This window comes from Sorex fumeus, unplaced genomic scaffold (genome assembly GCF_029834395.1).
Source record: "Sorex fumeus unplaced genomic scaffold, SorFum_2.1 ptg000265l, whole genome shotgun sequence".
In the NCBI taxonomy this organism is placed as follows: domain Eukaryota; kingdom Metazoa; phylum Chordata; class Mammalia; order Eulipotyphla; family Soricidae; genus Sorex; species Sorex fumeus.
In genome coordinates, this window is record NW_026606322.1 from 2931751 (window position 1) to 2950511 (window position 18761).

General features: G+C 40.6%; 1 protein-coding gene across 2 annotated transcripts in view; it reads left to right on the forward strand.

The window, feature by feature from the left end:
- Nucleotides 1-18761, forward strand: part of GSK3B (glycogen synthase kinase 3 beta) — a 192587-nt gene that overhangs the window by 25916 nt on the left and 147910 nt on the right. The gene's annotated exons all lie outside the window — the stretch shown is intronic.

Here is an 18761-nt window from a genome sequence, read left to right on the forward strand (position 1 = left end):
ATGTGGACCAGTCTCTGGTGTGAAGTGATATCTCATTGTTGTTTTGATCTACATCTCCCTGATGATTAATGATGTAGAGCATTTTCTCCTGTCTGGCTCATTTCTTGTATCACTTGCTTTCTGTGTAGGAATAATTTCTGTGAGGGGTTTTGATTTCTTGTAGTGGTATATAGTGTTTAAAGACCATAACCTAGATGTTTGTTAATGTGGTCTTCCTTTCGCTTTTTCTGCTTCCCTATCCACTGCCTTCCTCTGTTTTGGGTCTACACTTTTGCCATGCTCAGGAGCTACTCAGGACATTTTTGTAGCAGTATAAAGTACATTTGCGCGTGCACGCGCACACACACACACATTCATGCACTTTTGCTTTTAAAGAAAATTTTTATCATGACTATTCTTCATATTGAGTTTTTAATGTAATTTTATTAGGTGAGCCATTTTATTTTTTATTTATTTATTTGCTTTTTGGGTCACACCTGGCAATGCACAGAGGTTACTCCTGGCTCTGCACTCAGGAGTTACTCCTGGCGGTGCTCAGGGGACCATATGGGATGCTGGGAATCGAACCCGGGTCGGCCGCTTGCAAGGCAAACGCCCTACCCGCTGTGCTATCTCTCCAGCCCCCAGGTGAGCCATTTTAAAAGTCATTTTTTTGTATATTTATAAAACTTAAAAATATTAAAACTAATTAAAAATTCCACAGTCTCTTTTTTTGCCATTGTTAAGATGATTGAGAGTCATACACATACTTGATTATGGCACTAATAGAAGGATACACTCCTTCAGCTGTGATACTCACCTACTTTTCGTTTATGTTGTATTCTGAAGGTCACATACATGTTTGCATTGTTTGCTATGCTAACACAGTTGGTGCTATGGAGATTGCACAGTTGTTTTGTGAGGGATTCCATTGGAAGTTGTGCTGGGATCACACTCAAAATATGAGGTGGTACCAATGTCATTCGGAGATGGTGGTTCCGTTGAGAGCGAATGGAGCGTCAGGAACAAGGCTGTTTCTCATAAACATTGTCTGGTTTTTTTTTTTTTTGTTTTTTGTTTTTTTTTTGGGACACTGAGCTATACTCCAGGGCTCTAAATTGAACTTTTAATTTGTATAAAAGAAAGACTCCTGAGTACTTAATCACTTTAAAAAAAAGACCTAGCCACGAGCTGGCAAGATTGTACAGAGGTTAAGTGCACTCGCCTTGCATGTGATAGACCAGGGTTCAGTCCCTGGCACCCATATAACCCCAGCCCACCCCCTGTGCCCTGTGCCCAAGCACTGAAGGGAGTGATCCCTGATCACAGAGCCAAGAGTAAGCCCTGAGCACCACCTGTGTGGCCCAAAAATACAAAAAAGAAAAAGACTGTTTTCTTTTTCATTAACATTAGGTTAATGACTATTGCATATATAACTTTATATATATAGTCTAGATTGTAATATACTTTAAATTCTGGAAAGGTGTGTGTATTCCCTTTTTTTAAAAAAAAGTTTGCTTCCTGTGGGGGGCCTCCCCCCCCTTTTGCTCTCCCAGTTGTTGTGATGATGGGGAATGACACACAGGTTGGTTGTGGTGTTTGCCAGGGGTTACACTTAATTTGTAGGGGTTAACGCTTAATTTGTAATTTTTCACATCTGCCTGCATTATGTATTGGCCGTTACACATTCCAGCGCTGGTTGATCCTAGGACTGTGCTCATGTGCTCATTGTATGTGGAAGCACTGGGGATGGAAAGTACAATCCTGCTTGCAGGATAGGCACTTTTGCTTTCCGAGGCTGCCCCCCCCCCCATTCCTTTTTTAACTTTTTTCTTGAACTCCAACTTGCATTTGTAAACATTTTTGTTGTTATTGTAATCTATGGGCTGGAGCGATAGCACAGCTGATAGGGCGTTTGCCTTGCTCGCAGCCAGCATGGCTGACCCGAGTTCAATTCCTCCACCCCTCTCAGCGGAGAGCCTGGCAAGCAACCGAGAGTATCTCTCCTGCGCGGCAAAGCCTGGCAAGCTACCCGTGATGTATTCAGTATGCCAAAAACACTAACAACAAGTCTCACAACGGAGACTTGGGCCCGCTTGAGCAAATCGATGAACCACGGGAGGACAGTGACAGTGACAGTGATTTTAATCCATTCATTGTGATTTAATACTAACAGTTAAATTCAAAGCAAGTCCTGATACCTTTTACCACCAGAATTCAATGCATGAATAACCATTGCTTGTCTTGTTCATTATTAGTTTCCTAGTACCTAGGACAGCAACTGGTTCCCCATTCTTTCTACTCTATTTTTACCATATCAGTTATAATTGCTTTGTATTGTTCCTCTTTTTTCAACTTGTTAATTTATCAGTACGTGTGTACTCTTTTCAACAAATACTATTGATGGTGATCTCATATATATATAATAGTTTTAGGATTCTTTTAGAAAGAGCATTAGAATTAGAATACTCATTTGGTGACAAGTGTTTAGAGAAGTATACTGCAGAAGAAAAATATGTATAGGTATATGTATTGTCTCTGCAAAGCAGGTTGGCATAGTTTAGAAGTTGAACTATGAACTTAGTTCAACTTAGAAGTTTGGAATTTAAAGGGAAAAAGTTAAGGATAATGATTACAGTTTGGTATATATGAGTGCTTATGCTTATGAAAGTTTAATTTTGGGACTAAGAATAATAGTATTTAAGTAGTGCATCCTCTGAGCCTGTGAGTTTCCCAAAGAAAGGCACGGGGGCATACAAGACACCAGTGTTTGGTTGCCTCCCCAGGCTGGGTGACGGACAAAGGACCCAGACGAAGGACCTCAGGAACCAAAAGACAGGGCCTCAGGCTGATTGGTAGTCTGTTTATTTCTCTCCTCCCCAGCATGGTCTGATCACTCCCCTTACAGCACAATCATAGTCATAGTTTTGGTCATAATGCCAGTCATCATAGTTTCTTCATCCTAGTCTCCTCCTAGACCTCAAAGTCCTCTCTTCCTACTAGTCATCCTCTAGTCCTTCTCTTTCTAGTCCCCTCTTATTATCCCTTAAAGCATAGTTATTTAGAAATCGTGAAGGGTTGGGGTATACCACAGGTGGTGTTGAACATTGTCATAACACCAAACAGAGGTGAAGCCACTCCTTCAGGGGAAATTCTGGGAGATTAACTCAAGGACAAAAATCTCATTTGAGGGTTCAGTACACCAGATTACTGGGAGATCTGCTCAAGGGAGGGATTTCATCTAGGTTTTATTGGTTTCTCCTTTCCTTAGCTAGTAATCCATTTAAACAATCATAGTAAATTTACTTCTTAAAATATTTGTAGTAATTTTGTATGAACACAGTAAGGTATATATTAAGCTTAAAGGTTGGCTCTTCCTTGGGACATCTGGTTGTATTCCAGACCACAGTCCTCAGGTCAGATTAGTCTTTCCCAAACCCAGCAGGGTCCTTATGCATGACAGAATTTGTCCATGACCATGCTCTTAACCTCTTATACTTCATATGACACTTAGCTTGTCCCTTTCCGATGCCAGGGTAGTACAGTTTGCCCTGGTATATCCAGTTCCTTCGTCAGGACCCTTCTTTTGGGTGTGTTAGGAAGTAAGGGCAACTGAGGTTTAATCAAGTGAATATGGATGCCCAGGAGTAAATATTATTTTGGAGTCAATTAATTCCCGTGTTCCAAAGCATAGCATGAACTATCCTCCTGTGTCTGTACAAAAAGGACATTGCTAAACCATGCAAGTTACATAAGGAAAGAGAAACAATATAGGATTAGTAGTTCTGGTTGGAATTGGATGTGCCTCAAGGGCACTGTTGTGGGAGTAGCTCAATAAACCTAAACGCCTTGTGGGAGGAGCAAGGAAAACCTAGTGTTATCCAACAGAGCCTATACACTAAATCAGCTTAATCCTTAGAACTCCTGTGATTCTTAAGTAATAGGGTTTAAATCATGATGTAGAAATAAATAATGAGTGAAAATAGCATAGTGATCACACCACAGAACTTCCAAGACTGATCCTTGAGCATAGGGCCAGGAGTAAGTCCTGACCACAACCAGAAGTATCCCAAATACCAGAAACAAACCCCTATCCCTTCCCAATGTTGTGACAATGTTGTGTACTTTGAAACCTTACTAAAATCTTTTTCTAAGAGAAAAAAATTCATAAATTGATCTTTTTTCCTTTGACTCCTTATTTTCAAAAATTGTAGCTGCTGCCCTTCATCCTGTGCTTCAGTTCTTTTCTACATTGGTTTTCATTTTTAACATTTGTCATCTTCCAATATTTAATTTACTTGTTTTGTTTGTGTTTATTTCCCCTTTAAGATATAAACTTCAGGGACTTTTATTGAGTATATTTTATATTCCCACTGTTCCGAATAATACTAAGCATGTGAAAGGATTCAGTAGGTATTTTCTGGATGATGAATAGTAGGTACTCAGTAATTGTGGAATGATAAAATATTTTGTTTGGTTAATGTGGAGATGAAATTTATTCTGAGTGTTCAAGAAGAATATTGTGGTTTCATAGTTTTGTAGTATGGCTCTTTATTGTAGAATTAGTAATAGAATTGAGTTTAGAGAAAGACAAGTTGAATTTTTTAAAATTATAACAGATTAAATTGTTAATTTAGTGATTTTGCTTATAATGATTGTTAAATGCATAACAAAAAATTAATAAGGTGAGTAGGGCAAAAATCTTTTAAAAGCTTCCTCTGAGAGTCTGGCCTTTTAGGTCGTTTGTAAGGGAAGAGGATTAAAGGTTGTTTTAAGAGCTCTCTAGTAACTTTGACTAAGATTCACCATGTTTTCTTCTTCCTTTTTTCCCCTCCATCCCAGCTATATTTGGAAATATATTATGAAGAATTGAGTTGATTAAGACTTGCTTTAGGACTGCTTTTTTAAAAAATCAGAACTATGTTGAAAATGTTATAAGGTCTCCACATTTACTCATCGGACACATAAGGCCAACGATATGCTAATAGGCAGTCTGCTAGACTCTGAGGATACAAAAGTCAAGCACAGATATCAGTAATGAGAGACTTTATTTCACAGTGCTATTTCTTTATTGATTTGGGGCTTCCTAGGAAAGGCAGGATAATTTCCTGAGTATTTTTTTGGCGTGACAAATTGAAAGTGGGAACAAACCACAAAATATTGAAAAAGTGTATATTCACGTAATAATTTTTTAATCGATTAGTAAGCTAGTTTGTATGTAATTTTTAAATTAATCCATTATTTACTTGCATGCTTTACTATCTTACTATCAGTCTTAAAACAGGTTGATACAAATTACTAATGTTTTGAAAATAAGAAAACAAAGTTTGATGGAGGCTGTCGTTTTCTTAAGGTTTGTAGCTTATAGTTATAATTTTAAGTATGTTCTTAAAAATTTTTCGTTAATTTATTTTTATTGTTTATTTTTGACTGCACCAGCGATATTCAGGGCTTACTCATGGCTTCTGCACTCAGGAATCACTCCTGGTAGTGTTAGGGAACCATTAGGGAGAGTGGGGATTGAACCTGGGTCGGTTGCATGCAAGGCAAACACCCCCCACATTTGTACTGTTGCACCAACACGAAGGTCCTTTTTTTTTTTTGGCTTTTTGGGGTCACACCCAGCAATGACGCTCAGGGGTTATTCCTGGCTCTTCACTCAGAAATTACTCCTGGCGGTGCTTGGGGGACCATATGGGATGCTGGGAATCGAACCTGGGTTGGCCGCATGCAAGGCAAACGCCCTACCCGCTGTACTATCACTCAAGCCCCTCCACCAATGTCCTTTTTCAAAAAACAAAATAAAACAGGTCTTTTGATATGAAAGTTCAAAAATAATTGTGAAACTTCCAAGGGAAGTATAACATGTTTTAAAAAACAAAATGTTCATAGATGTTAAATAATAAGATGTGTTGATTTTGAAAATGAATGCAAAAATTATTTTGTATGTATTTAAAAAATATGTTTACTATATAAGGAAACAGAATTAGGATAAGGAGGAAAGAAAGAAAGAAAGAAAAAGGTAGCTAGGATGGAGCACTGTAGCACTGTAGCACTGTCCTCCTGTTGTTCAATTTGCTGGAGCGGACCCAGTAACATCTCCATTGTGAGGCTTGTTGTTACTATGTTTAGGATATCGAATAAGTCACGGGTAGCTTGCCAGGCTTTGCCGCGTGGGCGGGATACTCTCGGTAGCTTGCCAGGCTCTCTGAGAGGGGTGGAGGAATCGAACCCGTGTGCAAGGCAAACGCCCTACTGCCGTGCTATCGCTCCAGCCTTGCTAGGATGGAGAGACGTAGTATTTATCTACTGTTAACCTTTTGTTGTAAAGTTGATATTTAACAAAAACAGTTTGTGTTCCAGAGTCTGAGATGAATCATAAAAATCTGTAATCTTTAAACCAAAGATATCTTTCCACATAAATCACAACACTTTGAATCACCAGATTTAACCTCACCACACAGTGTAATATATATTCCAACTATATTATATTCAAGGATTTTCTTCTTGGTAGGCATTTATTTTTTATTTATGCTTTCATAATGGCAGATAATGCTTTTGATCATTTATTTATTTATTTTGGTAAGAGAAGGGGTCTTCCCAGCTACTGGCAATACTTGATCAGGACAGCGTTGCTTGGCCTGTGATGTTGGTGGCTACAGGTGCTTGTTAGGTTCACAGTATGAACTGCAGGCCTTGTAAATGTCAGGTATGGGCTAAAACTCTTTGAGCTATTTACTTTGCTCTTTTGTGAATATTTTAATAGTAAAGCCTTGCACATCCCTTACCGCAGTAGAATAGTGTTGGAGGTAGAGAGGTATAGGTAAAGGTAAAGGCCCTCCCGTTGATCGTCGATTTGCTCGAGCGGGCCCAGTAACGTCTCCATTGGAGACTTTGTTGTTACTGTGTCTGGCATATCCAATACTCTCGGTAGCTTGCCGGGCTCTCCGAGAGGGGCGGAGGAATCGAACTCGGGTCGGCCATGTTGGCCGCTTGTAAGGCGAACGCCCTACCCGCTGTGCTATCGCTCCGGAGCGATAGCACAGCGGGTAGGGCGTTTGCCTTGCACGCGGCCAACATGGCCGACCCGAGTTCGATTCCTCCGCCCCTCTCGGAGAGCCCGGCAAGCTACCGAGAGTATTGGATATGCCAGACACAGTAACAACAAAGTCTCCAATGGAGACGTTACTGGGCCCGCTCGAGCAAATCGACGATCAACGGGAGGGCCTTTACTTTACTTTTAGAGAGGTATATACACTTAAAATTTCTGATTCATGTTGCTTGTTTACCTTCTAGATAGGTTGTAACTACATATATTTTGAACAATAATTTATGTGGGTACCTCTTTCCCTACGTTCTAAGACATTAAAAATATTGTTGATTAGATTTAGTTTACATCGATTTGATAATAAGTTTGAGTTATTTTCCTATATCCATATTGATCCCTGTGTGTATTAGACTTTTTTCATTAGTTTTTCATATTCCGGTTCCATTTGGAATACTCTTCATCTTTTCTCTCAGTGATGTGAATATTACAAACCCATAGTGCATGTTGTATTTCCTATGGAATTGTTAGCTTTTCTTGTAACTTTACTTATGTTTTATTTTGCAGGTGAGAAGTTAAAAACTTTAAAGCACTATCTCTAGGTCTTAAAGCTGGGGATGGGGTGGATGTCATACTTAAAGGAACTTACAGGAACTTGTTTCTTCCCAAACTATATCAATGGGTAGTTCTCAATCTTTTTATCTCAAAACTTCATTTCATGCCCCATTGTAATTTGTTTTGTTGTGTTTGGGGACATCTTATTATGACATCTCATTCCTACTTTGACAAACTGGCAGGCTACCGAATGTAGCCTGCCCACACGGCAGAGTCTGGCAAACTCCCCGTGGCGTACCCAATATGCCAAATACCAGTAACAATGATGGGTCTCATTCTCCTAAAGAGCCTTGAATATAATCTCAGGGCTAGGATGAAGGAGACATTACTGGGGCCTGCTCGAGGCAATCGACGAATAACAGGATGATCAGTGATCTGTGATCTGTGTTTGGGGGTCATACCTGGTGTTACAAGCTACTCTCTGTGCAGTGTTAAGGAGTTGCTCCTTCTGTTTTTCAGGGGCTATGCAATGTATCAGGGATTGAACCATGCGCTCTGGCCCTTTGAAGTATCTTTACAGCCCCTCTATACTCTTAAAACCTGTTGAGGAACCCAAAGAGCGACTTTTGGGCCTGGAGAGGTAGTGCAGTGAGTAAGGGACTTCCCTGGCAGGCAGCAGACCTCAGGTTCTATCCCTGGCGCCCCATTTGGTACACTGAGTTCTGTTGGAGTAAGCTCTGAGCACTGTCAGGTGTGACTCCAGTGCCAAAACAAACAAAAACCCAAACCAAAGAGCTGTTTTTTGGGGTTATGTCTATAGATATTTGCCATATTACAAATGAAAACTGAGACATTTACAAAATACTTAATAATTTATTAAAACAGTAAATTACTGCATATCTTTTCAATAAAAATAATTATATTTTCAAAAATAATTACTGAGAAATTTTACATTCTTACAAATCTTTTTGACTTAATAGAAAATAGATTTTCATTTGCCTTTGTATTCAATCCTTTGCTCATGACATGTTACCTCTGGAAAACACTTTATATACACTGGAGAAAATAAGGGAAAAAGCTGATGTTAACTACTAATGAAAATAGTTTGGGATTAAAGGGATTCCCTAAAGGTATGATGATTTGAATATACTTTGAGTATATTTGATATACTGCTTATATATTCAGTTAATATTTCTTCTGTTTATATACTGCATTTAAAACTGCCTTAATTTGGGATATGCATTTCTTTCTTTGGGTCACACCTGGGTGTGTTCTGGGGCTCGTGGGATGTCAGGATTGAATCCAGGTCAGCTGGATTCAAGGCAGGTGTGCAAGGCAGGTGCCGTACCACTGCCCTGTCTCTCCGGTTCCTGAATACGCAGTCTCTTTTTTTTCCTTCTCCCTTTTTAATTTAATCACGGTGAGATACACATTTGCAAAGTTGTTCATGATTGGGTTTTAGTCATACAGTGTTATATGTTGTATAGTCATACATCATCCAACCCCTTCATTGTACATTTCCTACTACCAATATTCCCTGCCCCTCCTCCCCCCGCCGTGCCCCCAGTTACGAATTTTTAAAACCTTTGCACACCTCCTGTGGTTTTTATCTAACTTCCAGGATCTTTGTTGAAAGATCTCTTTTCTTAAAAACCACTGACTCACTGAATAGGTAACACTGTAAACCAGTCTGCCTTTTCTTACTTACTAGGTATGGCTGAATCAAGATAGCTGAGAGGTCCAAAGCATAAAACTCAATTATTGGGTAAACTTCCCAGTTTATTGAAGCATAGGTCTTAGCAGTCTTTTTAATGTTGTATCTCTAATTTGATATCTTCTCTTACATTCCTGATAAATATGCTCAACCCCAACTTGTAGTTGCACAAATTAGGGTTTTTCATTCATGTTGTTTGTGTCATGTATTTATATATTTTTATAAAGCAATGAAAATGATGTACGTACAGTGTAGGAAATTTAGTACATAGAAACATAAACGAGAGGAGAATATCTTGCCACTTTGGATAAAGACTTCTGCTGCTCAAATGCAATTTCTGTATTGTGATGGAGATTATTTTAGTATTGAATAAATGCTACCAAGTTGAATTATACACGAATTCCCATCTCATTTTTAGTAAATTACGTATCTTCTAATACATTGCTTGAGTTCTTTGGATTCTCATTTGCCAGACTTATGTCGACTACTCTTTGTATATTCTTAGGTGCTTTGGATAAAAAGAATAGGACACCGTCCACTAAGTTTGCAGGTTAATGACGAAATATACATGTTATGTGATAAGTATTATGGCCACAAGCAATTACAAATGTTATGAGAAACCTTTTAGGCAATTTATTCTTGATAAATGGTGGGGGAGTGAAGGGAAGGGAGTGATTTTTGAGAAGATTAAGGTTGTATCATATTTTAGTATTTGAGATTTAATTTTACTATCTAGCTTTAGAGGGGTAAGTTAAGAGTGACTTCTAGCTATTTGACCTGGAAGGCTGACTGGGTGGGTATATATTTATTAAAATGGTGTGTGTACCTCACAGCAAAATCAAACACTCTGTATATCCTGTACTTTACAAGCCTCTGTTCTTATTTATTTTCCCATTTGACCACGGTCACGGTCCTCCCGTTGTTCATTGATTTGCTCGAGCGGGCCCAGTAACATCTCCATCGTGAGACTTGTTGTTACTGTGTTTGGCATATCGAATACGTCATCGGTAGCTTGCAGGCTTTGCCGTGCGGGCGAGATACTCTCGGTAGCTTGCCGGGCTCTCCGAGAGGGGCAGAGGAATCGAACTCAAGTGGGCCATGTTGGCCGCTTGCAAGGCAAACACCCTACCCGCTGTCCTATCGCTCCAGCCTCCTCTAATAATGCTGGAGGAGGCTGGGGTGCTGGGGATCAAATTCTGATCTTTGTGCATGTAAGATATGCATCTTTAACTCCTGAATTTTCCCCAGTTTCAACAGAGTTCTGTTCTTTTACTTTTCAAGATGACTTGAATTGTGACTATGTTGAATTTGAGTAGAGATGGAAATACCAAGGTAGAGATGTGTACGAAACTTTGGAAAGCTGCCAGTAGAGTTGTGTTCAACCAGACAGCAATGTGCAATAAGTAGTTGAATTGAGTTTAAGATCATCCGTTGAAAATTTTTAATAGAAGTGAAGGCGGCCACAAACATTCCCAACATTTGAGGGGGACAAGCTAGAGGAAAGTGAATTTAGCAAAACGAGAGTGGTGGTGTAGAAGGCAAATGCCCCAAATTTAAAGGAGATAATGGGGAAAGGAACCTGAAATCATAAATTCTGCTACATGGAACAAATAAGACCTGAAAATTCTTTATTAGATTTACGACTGAGGAGGCATTGATGATTCTAGCAAAAATAGATTAACTCGGAAATTGACAACAGAAGCTATATGCAGGATATAGGTGAGGAAAGTTAAGGATAGTTTAACTTTCTATGAATCTGGAAAATGAATCTTAGAAAAAGACAAAAATAGGGATTTGGCAGTGGTTACATTCTAAGTAAGAAAAGAGAATAAGTTTATTGAATTACAGGAGATGGGGAAATTCCATCATCTTAAATTTTGTAGAGAAATGATTTTGAACTTTTAGTTGGCCCTTCTCAGATTAGCTTATTTTAGAAAATGCTGAATGAGGGGGTACAGCGGATAGGACTTTTGCCTTGAAGGCGACAGACCCAGGTTCAATCCACAGCATCCCATATGGTCCCCCAAGCCCACCAGGAGTAATTCCTGAGTGCAGAGCCAGGAGTAACCCCTGAGCATTGCTGGGTGTGATCCAAGAAGAAAAAAAAATGCTGAATGTGACTTTGATGTCTTAACATTTCGGGTGTTCTGAATATTGAACATAGGAATGGCTTATTCTAAAATAAAATAGCGTAGGGTTAAAGGTAAAATAAAATAGCTTAGGGTTATTTAATATAATTGTTTAAATATTCCTGTGTGTGCACATGTTTTTTTCCCCTTCCACTTCAAACTCATTAGTTTGTGGTTCTTAGTAATATCAAATATTCACAGATGTGCTGCACCTACTAACTGAACTGGGAAGTTCATGTCATTATTTGTTAGAATAGTGTTTGAATGAAATTGCTGATACAGTTGCTTTATTTTAAGGAAGATCTAGGAGGTTGTTTACTTAATGCTTGGACTGGTTTTTTTATATGTGGTTTTCTGTTGCTCCTTGATTTAGTTTTTAAGTGTTTGCTTTGTTTTGTTTTTTGGCCACACCCAGCTTGTGCTCAGCGCTTACTCCTGGCTTTGTGCTCAGGGAATACTTCTGGTAGATCTTGGAGTACGTGGTGTCAGGGGATGAATCTGGAGCTAGGTTTAAGAGAGGCATCTTATTTGCTGTGCTGTCTCTCCAGCCTGCCCTGTAGGATAACATTGGTTTGTCCTTTCTGCCTTGCCATGAGGGAGCTTAGATTTATTGGGTTACTCCCACCACACTGCTCCCATTCCTCTGTGTTTATCTGTAACCTCTTTCTTTGTGCTCTGCTTCCCCAACCAGTCAAGCACCATTATCTCCTAATCAGATTCTGTTAACTTGTCAATACTGCTTTCACTCTTCTCCTTAAGCCTTTTGCATAGTGAATTCAGAGCACTGTCCTTTTTGTATAGACACAGGAAGAGATACATTAAGCTTGTAGGGTGGCTCTCCTGGGGACATCTTGCTATAGATCTCAGACTACGGTGTGCAGGCCAGATTAATCTTTGCTAACCTTAGCAGGGTCCGTTACTTTTTGGATCATGACAGAATTTGCCCATGACCATGCTCTTAACTTATAGTTAAGTATTATGGTGCTATTGCCTGGCCCATTTCTATGCCAGGGTAGCTCACAGCTTGCCCTGGGTCCATCCAGTCCCTCATTGGGACCCAGATTTTGGGGTGCTAGAAAGTAAGGGCAACTGAGGCTTAAGTTGAGAGAACAGATGCCCCGGAGTGAATGTCATTGGAGTCAGTTAGCTTCCAAGTTACAAAGGCATAGCATTAACTTTTCCTGTGTCCATACAAAAAGGACATTGCTCTTAATTAACTATGCAAAGGATGTAAGAAGAGAAAAGCAGTATTTACAAGTTAACTGAGATTGATTAAGAGATGAAGGTGATTGACAGGTTGGGAAAGTAGAACACAAAGAGGTTACCAATAAGCACAGAGGAATGGGAGCACTGTAATGGGAATAATCCATTAGTCCTAAACTCACTGTGGCAAGGCAGAAAGGATAAACCAACGTTATCCTACACTGCCCTTTGACTTAATGCTCTTATTTTGACTGTTTTTTTATTATTTTTTAAATTTTAACACCAGTCTTACTTATTCAGAACTTGGAGCAAGTGGCTTACTTTCATAACTTTCTTCATCTTTAAAATGATCATAATAGTAATTACCTCACAATGCTTTCGTTGTGGAGGTTTAGTGATATAGTGCAGTAGAATAGTCTTGAACAGATTAGGTGGATTCAATAAATGTTAGCCGTTATCTTCTTTCTATCCCTAGGGTTTTGGTTTTCTAAACTTGATGTTTCTAGACTTCTTTTTTTTTTTCTTAAAAACAAGTAGGAGTACTGCTATTTATTCAGCCATTGATTAAGCTGATTGAATTGGGTGAACTCCACATAACTTTTTTTATTCAGAATGTTAATTTGATTAATTATTATTTTTTAATCACCATGAGATACAGTTAAAAAGCTCTCCTGTTTGAGTTTCAGCCATACAGTGATCTATCACCTAGCCCTCCACCAGTGCACAACTTCTACCACCAAGGACCCAAGAATCTACCCCCACAGTCCCACTCCTCCCCCTGCCTCTATGGCAGACAACCTTCCCTATCCTTTATTCTGTATTACTTGTTAGGAATTGCATAAGATGTTGCTCCTGGAATACTAAAATTTTAGATAATTAGGGTCTGCAGTGAGCTACTGATTTGGAAATTCTTTTGTGAGTCTCTGGATCTTTGCCCTTGAGGAGCTTAAGCAGCAGCAGGGGTCAGTTTGTGGGCGTGACCTCCAGGGTCACATGAGAGGGGGTGATGAGAAGGACTGGCCTGTCCCCTATCCCTTGAAGCCTGGAGTTTGTCGTCACTGAACCTGTGTACCTGCACTTCTCATTGGGTTCTGGAAGTTCGTGGACGCTGGGCTTTTTAGGGGGCAGGTGCAGGGATGATGCCTGCCCCTGTCTGGACCTCTGCTTGATCAGAGGTGTGTTACTGAAAGGGAATAGATCAGATAGAGTCATACTGTAGATTTTTGTGCAAGGAGGGTGATGACAACTGCCATGTGCATGAAAAAAGATTTCTTTCCTGACATAGGTTGGTTGGGAACTCAGATACATCCGGGGTAGTGACAACTATTTTTGGAAGAATTTTTTAAATTTTTTTAAAGAGACAGTTGGAAACACTGCATTTCTCAGGGTAGATATTTCTGTTGTCCCTTTATTTTTGGATTGAATATTGAAAAGCATTTAGAAGTGAAAAGTGGTCACTTAGCAGACTTAAAAATTTTGGTATGATGTAGTTTTACTTGGTGACAGAATGAGTGTGCATGAATTCGTGTCTGTGTGTCGGCATGTGTAGGCATGTGCAGTATCATGTTATGATCTAGCTATTTTAGGTAAAGAAATCTATGTTTTCTGGTGAGACTCATGAATATTGCAGACTTAGTATCGCAAACTACTGGGTAACTTGCATTTTAGCCCAGAGCAGTATTTGGAGGGTAGTAAGTCTGGGTTGGGCTATGGTCTGAGAAACTCTGTGTTCAGCTTTCTGTGTGAGACTTGGGCCATTAAGAAAGAGGTGGAGAATGCAATTATGTAGAATATTAGTCATCATTTTAGTCATTCTTTCTTCCTTATAGCAAATTAAATTCTATATTCCTCCTTTAAAAATTCTAAAGTACTGTTGAGAATATGTACCTTTTTGGTATAGTAAAATGTTACTGAATGGAAAATCATGTTTTATAGGCTTTGTGAATGTATGAATAAGGTAGTCCTTGCCACTAAACTTCTTTGATATCCAAAGACCCTCCTCTACAGAAGACAAGCATTCATTATGTTTAAAAATAGTAAATAATTTGGAGCATTTCTCTGGATGTGTTAATGGTTTTTAAAGTCTACACCCACACAGGAATTTCTACTTGTTTAAAATTTCACAGAACAGATTTACTTTCATTGATAGTTTAGTAAAAGACTATGTTAAATTAAGGAATTTAAGAAATTATTAAAGGTTTCTCTATATTATTTTCTTATTAAAGATTGCCTCTTAAAAAATACTTCCTGGGGGTTGGGGAGATAGTAGAATGTGTAAAGCACTTGCCTTGCATGTGACAGTCCCGGGTTTGATCCCTAGAACTGCATATGGTCCCCTGAACTGCTAGTAGGGATACTTGAGTACAACACCACCAGGAGTAAGCTCTGACCGCAGCTGTGTCTGGTCGACATTTACCCCCTAACAGTACTTCATGTCTTCATGTCTCCAGTCACACCAAATGATTCATCAGTATCTTGATTCCTATCTTGCATAAACAATTATCTTCTCAGCAATTGGTATATCATGTTGGCATTGATTGATGTGGTAATGTCAATGATAGGTCCCTGACTGAACATCAGAGCAGTGCAAGATTGTCACTGATAAAGAGGGCTAAGTTCTCGGTCATCTGCTGAAATTTGTAAGATATCTGTTAGTTGAAGGAACTGTTGTTGATGGGAGAGATTGGATTAATATAGCTATATATTTTTTGCTTGTTGAAGTTAAGTTTGATTGCTTTGTATTTAAAAGTTACTCTCAGAGGGGCTGTGGATAGCTCAGTGCAAATGGTGCCTACTTTGCAAGTGTGAGATTAGTTGGGCCACAAATTTTGTACTTGGCACTACCACAGATGACATGTTTGAGAGCAGTCTCAGTAACTGCTTTTTGGTCCCCAGTTCCTCAATGAAGAGTGTGGGTACACTGTAGCTAAACGTGCGTTTTTAGAATAAGAAAAACAATAACAACAAATTCTAATAATAGAATTAGAAAAACAGTAACAACAACAATATAAAAAGGAGAGTGGGCAGTTGTGGGTTGGAAGGAACCTGAGGATGCCGTGCAGAGAATTTGACACTGGCATGCCTGCTAAAACTCAACGATGAATAACTTTGTAAATCAGTGTCTTAATTAAAAATAAAAAAGATTAAAACTGGCCTAAAGAGAATTGACAATTGTATGTAATTTAATGAAGAAATGTAAAATTGCCAAATTAGGTACAAAACTGGTTAATAGGGGCTGGAGTGATAGTATAGTGGGTAGGACGTTTGCCTTGCATGCTGCCGACATAGGTTCAATCTCTGACATGCCATATGGTACTCTGAACACCGCCGGGAGAAATTCCTGAGTACATGGCCAGGAGTAACTCCTGAACATCACTGGGTGTGACCCAAAAAGCCTGGGCACATGGGAGAAAGCAAACGGTAGTAGCCAATAGGACAATGCACTGTAAGCTTTGTGTTTAAAAAACAAAAACAAAAGGAGAAAATGAGGGGAATTAAATAAAATGTACTGTTTTGATGTTGTGTTTCTGAAAATTAAAAGTAACACCTAGAAAATATAGACCATCCCATAGAATTTCCCTACTTAAACTACAGAAGAAAAAAAGTTTACATGTCCAATTTTAGTTAGACATAAATACGCATTACATCTAAGTTAAGTAGTGATCATGTGATTGTAACTTTCCAAAAATTGTTACTAAAATTACATTTGTTGAAGTGGAATGATAGACAGTTGATAAGATGCTTTCCTTGCACGTGGCCAACCTAGGTTCAATTCCCAGCATCGTATTTGGTCCCCCGAGCACTGCCAGGAGTGATTTCTGAGTGCAGAGCCAGGAGAAACCCTTCAGCATCGTTGGATATGGCCAAAGCAAAACAAATTACACTTGCTTTTTAATGGTTTTAAGTTAACATAATATATATTAAAAAAAAGATAGTGGTACTTGGTACATTAGTTTTCAAATTCCTAGTTACAACATATCACTGTCACTGTCCTCCCATTGTTCATCAATTTGCTCGAGCAGGCCCAGTAACATCTCCATTGTGAGACTTGTTGTTTGGCATAGCGAATATGTCACGGGGAGCTTACCAGGCTTTGCTGTGCGGGTGAGATACTCTTGGTAGCTTGCCAGGCTCTCCGAGAGGGGCAGAGGAATCGAACCTGGGTTGGCCGGGTGATGGCATTCAAATGCTCAGCTACCAATGGATCGTGACATGGGGGCACTTACATAGCAAGGAACCCAGTGTCCCCAAGATGAAATGCTCACACACACACACACACACTTATTCTCTCTCTCTCTCTCTCTCTCTCTCTCTCTGTTTCTCTCTCTCTCTCTCTCTCTCACACACACACACACACACACACACACACACACACACAGACACACACAGACACACACCCCATACACAACCCCCGGGCACTAGAAGGTTCCAAGACCAGACCCACTCTGGAGTCCTGCTGGTTCCAGTGACGGTCCCTGGTTCCCCAAACTGGCCCAATGTCCAGAAGGGGAGACCAGCACCCCAGGAGCGGGCGGTCTTGGGCTGACTTCCCGCCCCTCCTCACCAGGATGTCCAGGCTCTCCCAGCGGCTCTGGGAGTCCATGCGCTCTGGGGCAGGGGACCCAGCCCCGGCTGGCCACAGGATTGGTAGGCTCAGGGACTTGGTGTCCTTCACGCCCTGGTCCACCTTCCCCTCGTCCCCTGGCTTGGCTGGGGCAGGAGGAGAAACAAGGAGAGCCTGAAGGGACCCTGATCCCTGTCCCACTAGCTGCAGCCCCGACCACCGTGCCCCCCAACACCTGCAGGTGATGAGACTGCCCAGTGGGCCCCAGCCAAGTCACAAGCCCTCTGTGTGCCTGACCTGCCCTGCCACCTGCCTGGCCTGCCCTCCTACCTGCCTCGCCAACCGGCAGCTCACATTACAACATAATGGAATAGAATAATTAGTTTATGTTATATGTGTGTAACATATATAAAAACCAGACTATAAAAACCAGCTTCCAGAAGAGAACAGTGCGGTCTCCTGTCCCCACGCCTGACTGTCCTCGCCGCTGGGGCCCCTTGGAGGGGAGCGGGTTGAGCTTTCCTCCCCGCCCCGACCAGGGCTCCGGCAGCCAAAGACCTCCAGGACCAGCCACCACCATGCTGAGCCCACTCTCCGCACACATGAAGGTACTGGCAGAGGGACAAAGTCATGCGGGTTCTGGGGCCGAGATCTCCAAGCCTACTCAAATTTGGGCCGAGTATCCTCCACCCAGATCCTCCAAATTCCAGTAGGCGGGGGTCACACCCACCAACTGGCCCCCTGGCGCCGTGTAATCCCATCAATGGCCAAGACTCAGAGACTATAAAAACCAGCTTCCGGTACCGCGCGGCTGCGACATCCTATTATGACATCTTATTATCTCATTCCTACTTTGGACAAACTGGCAGGCTACCAAATGTAGCCTGCCCACACGGCAGAGTCTGGCAAACTCCCCGTGGCGTACCCAATATGTCCAATACCAGTAACAATGATGGGTCTCATTCTCCTAAAGAACCTTGAATATAATCTCAGGGCTAGGATGAAGGAGACGTTACTGGGGCTTGCTCGAGGCAGTCGACAATTAACAGGATGATTTGTGATTTGTGATTTGTGATATGTGTGTAAACACCTGAGTTATACTGAGAAAATTAGTTTTGATGACTACCCTAGCCATAATGCCATGTTAATATTCTTCCTGTTATTGTGTATATGAGCTGTATAACATGCCAACATTTGGGTTAAATTAAGCACCATTTATTACTGGTCACTTTTTTTTTTTTTTTTTTGCTTTTTGGGTCACACCTGGTGATACACAGGGGTTACTCCTGGCTCTGCACTCAGGAGTTACTCCTGGCGGAGCTCAAGGGACCATATGGGATGCTGGGAATCGAACCCGGGTTGGCCGCGTGCAAAGCAAACGCCCTTCCCGCTGTGCTATCTCTCCAGCCCCATACTGGTCACATTTTTGAATCAGCTGAGTAGTTCTGCTGTTGTAGGCTAGGCATAAATGGCCACATAACCTGCTTATATTTCTTGTGGCTCAGCTTATAAATTGGTTGAGACTACATTGTCACGTAGTTTTGTTCTTATGTTTGATGATTGACTGGATGT